Genomic DNA, 3663 nt, shown 5'->3' with positions numbered 1-3663 from the left:
CCCTAAATATTACACGATTTCCCCCTTAATTTTTAGGCTTCTGCACTAATTTTATTTTTCAAAGGAGCTTTTCCTGTCATTCCTTCTAATAGATACCTGCCCTATCACACACTGTCATTTTTTTTTGCTTTATTTTACATCATAACTATTGTCATTAACTGACCTGACATTGTTTAATTCTGATTTATATTTTATCTTTTTCCCTGTTCTACGGAAAGAATAGTAAAGTTTAAAATATTTTTATAAAAAGAAAACAAATGAGGGCCTGGAGAGACGACTCAGTGGTTAAGAGCACTGGCTGTACTTGCAGAGGACCTGGATTTGGTTCCTGGCACTCACATGGGGGCCTAATAACCATCTGTAACTCCAGTTCCTGGGGATCTGACACCCTCTTCCAGCCTCCTAGGGGCATTGCATGCAGGCCTATGGCATCTCAGCTCTGGGTGCTTCTCTGATCTTGTGTCCTGTCAGTCCTGCTTATGACACTGACCACATTGACCACTTTTTCCCTCAAACATGAAGATTTTGACCCTTGCTGTTTACTGGCTTGCTCCCCTGGTCCCTGCTCAGCCTGCTTTCTTATGCAACACAGGCCCACCTGTCCAGGGGTGGCACCACCCACAGTGGGCTGGGCCCTCCCACATCACTCATCAAGAAGATGGCCTTCGGACATGGCCACAGGCCAGTCCAATAGAGGCAATTCCCCAATTGAGGCTCCCTCAACCCAGGTGTGTCAAGTTGACACTAAAGCATCCAGCACATTGTCTTTGTTTTCTTCTTTGTCTCTGGCACCTAGGCCAGTGTTTAGACAAGGAAAGTTTTATGTTTATCTTTTAGAAAAAAATTAAGTCCAGGATCTCAAATAGTTTCTACTATTAACTAGTAGCTTTCACTGCATTTTTTACAAAAAGATTTTTCTGTTTCTTTAATGGATGATTTTGCTGATTACAAATTCAGTATCAGTAAGATGTCAATATAAAAAAAATAAAACTAGCCTGGCATGGTGGAGTATGCCTTTAACCCCAGCACTCAGGAGGCAGAGGCAGGCAGGGCTCTGTAAGTTCAAGTTTAGCCTGGTTTATATGGTGAGTTCCAGGCCAGTTAGGACTGCAGGGAGACCCTGTATCAAAACAACAAAAACAAACAAGAAAGAAAATAAATGATAAAAAGTGCTGGAGAGGGTATGAGAAATGAGGATCATGAATTGACTTTTGGGGGTGTAAACTGGTGCAGCCACTATGGAAATCAGTGTTGAGGTTTCTCAAAAGCTGAAAATAGATCTACCATATGACCCTACTATACTCCTGGGCACATAACTCAAAGCACTCTGTATCCTATTCCAAAAATACTTGCTTTATTGCTGTTCTGTTCACAATAGCAAGGAAATAGATTCAGCCATCAACCAAAGAATGGATAATGAAAATGTGTTACACATACACAATGGAATTTTATTCAGCCATAAAGAAAAATGAAATCATGTAATATGCAGGAAAATATAACTGGAATATATATTAAGTGAGGTGACCCAGGTCCAGAAAAACAAACATCACGTTCTCTCTCATACGTGGATCTTAGCTTCTATCTTTTTGTGTGTGTACACATGTGTGTGTGTGCATGCCACAGTGCGCAATCTTGGCTTTTAGGAGCCCTCCTTCTTTTTGAGTCAAAGCTAGGCATGAGGTATTCCATAACATGAGCTGATGCTGATGGTTCTTCAGTGTGAGGTGTAGGAAGGTCAAATGAAAGTTGACTGATTATCCTTCAGTTCAGGAGATTTATTTCAAATTTGGGAAATAAAATGTCAGCACACTCAGTGGCACTTGTAACATAGCCTTTGTTTCACTTGACAATGAAGTATTTTGACATTTTAAAAGTAGGTTTACCTGTTGTCCTCAGAGCTTAACTATTAAGTGTATCTTTTCAATTATGCAGGGTGGGTGGGTCTCTCTGCCTCTCTCCCTCTGCAGCTCCCGGGTGCAGGCTCTGCAGGTGGTGGGTCTGTGACGGTGGCGAGTGCAGGCTCTGCGCCAGCTGCAGGCTGCCCGGCAGGCTCTGTGGGCTGCAGGCGGGCTGCGCCAAGCTGCAGGGGGCTCTGCGCCAAGCTGCGGGAGGCTCAGGCTAGCTGCGGGATGCTTCCCCTGTGCCCGTGGGTCATTGGCCACCGAGCCACGAGGGCGGGGAGCACAGGAAAGGCAAACGCAGAAGCTGCGCTAGTGAGTGCTGACGGGGGACAGCTCCTCTGGGAAGACTGCTCACAGGCTGGTTCCAGGTGCAGTGAAACACAGGATACAGCTCAGTCAGATTCAGTGATACAGCTCAGTCAGATTCAGTGATAGAGCTCCAATTATTAGGGGAAAAACTAGAAGATTTATAGTGTGGAGGCAATAGCAAAAGCCTCAGCTGATAGGTGCTCCTACTATGCTTTATTTACATGTGGCGGTGGGCTTCTATGCTGTCAGACAGTGCCTGATTATCACATAGAAAAAACCTGGTAGTTTCTATTCCACAGGTCATGTTTTAGATAAGGCATCTGTGGTGGGCACTTCAAGGTGAGCCAGGAAGAGAGCAGGAGGCTCCCTGCTGAAAAGGGGAGTCTTTCCATCAGGCGCGGAGCTGCTCGCGGCTATCCGGACATGGAGAAACTGCAACCCTAACAGCAGGGTTCCCCAACAATTTCTATGCGATCATGAAACACGCTATAAAAATGAAGGCTTCTTAAAGAATTATGACCAATTCTACCTGATGAGAATCGTTCACAGTAGTTTCTGGAGCAGATCTCCTGGAGTTTGAAGATCATGGCTTGCAGGAATTTCAATGACCAGTTACTGGCATCTCTTCTATTCTTTAGTCTCTTCTCTTCTTTCCCTAAGCACCAAACCCGCCTAAACTAGGCGGGTCAGCACTTGACTCCGCCCTGGGGCTTCCTTTCCCTCCTTGCGCACAGGATGCTTGCAGCTCCTGCCGCACAAGCCTCAGCTTCTGTCCCATGCTTCACCCACGTCCCTTCCACCCTCGTCTAGCATCGAGCATCATCTAGTTTGTAGCATCATTCAGCATCTACTATCATCTAGAGTCATCAAGCATCCGACTCTAGCATGCAGCCTCATCTAGCTTGTAGCATCTGGCATCCGACTGTAAAGTCTAAGCCCCGTTTGGAAACGGGCTCCAAGGGCAACAGCTCACAGCCAGGGTCGGGTGTGCGCAGTTTTCCCTGGAAGGTGTCTCACATTTAATTAGTGATGTTTGCCCTGCGCACGTCAGAGCCCCTCGGCGGCCAGCGCTCGGGGTTCCTCAGGCGCGGGGTGATGTTCACTTACCAGAGTAAGCAGCGTCAGCGGAAAAAACGCCTTCAGCCTGACGAGCCCACAGCTCCCGCCATCCGCGGACCAGCTCAACCGCCGCGGGCCGAGTCGCGCCTGGCTTTTCGTCTACTTAAAGCGGCAGGGGCAGCGCCGGGAGCTCCGCCGAGCCGAGGGCACACGTGGGCCTTTACCGCTTTAAGACGCAGAGCGCGCGCTTCCCCGCGGGGTTCTCGCGAGAACCGGGCGGCTGTAGCAATGGCGGCGGCGGGAGCTGGTCCTGCTGCGGCTCCCGGCCCTGGCCCTGGATCGGCCGCCAGTGCGTCGGCGGCGGAGGACGGAGAGTCGGAGCCGGTGGCCGCCG

The 3663-nt window shown here is 48.5% G+C and overlaps 1 long non-coding RNA gene across 1 annotated transcript in view; it reads right to left on the bottom strand.

The window, feature by feature from the left end:
* LOC103745771 overlaps nt 1-3501 on the bottom strand; it is a 37846-nt gene extending 34345 nt beyond the window's left edge. Inside the window, exon 1 of the long non-coding RNA XR_001872803.2 lies at nt 3318-3501. This is a non-coding gene — a long non-coding RNA (uncharacterized LOC103745771). The remainder of the gene's footprint in view (nt 1-3317) is intronic.
* Nucleotides 3502-3663: the final 162 nt, after the last annotated feature.

The sequence above is a fragment of the Nannospalax galili genome, unplaced genomic scaffold, assembly GCF_000622305.1.
Source record: "Nannospalax galili isolate Female #2095 unplaced genomic scaffold, S.galili_v1.0 scaffold924, whole genome shotgun sequence".
Lineage (NCBI taxonomy): Eukaryota > Metazoa > Chordata > Mammalia > Rodentia > Spalacidae > Nannospalax > Nannospalax galili.
This window is presented reverse-complemented; position numbering and strand designations above follow the sequence as displayed.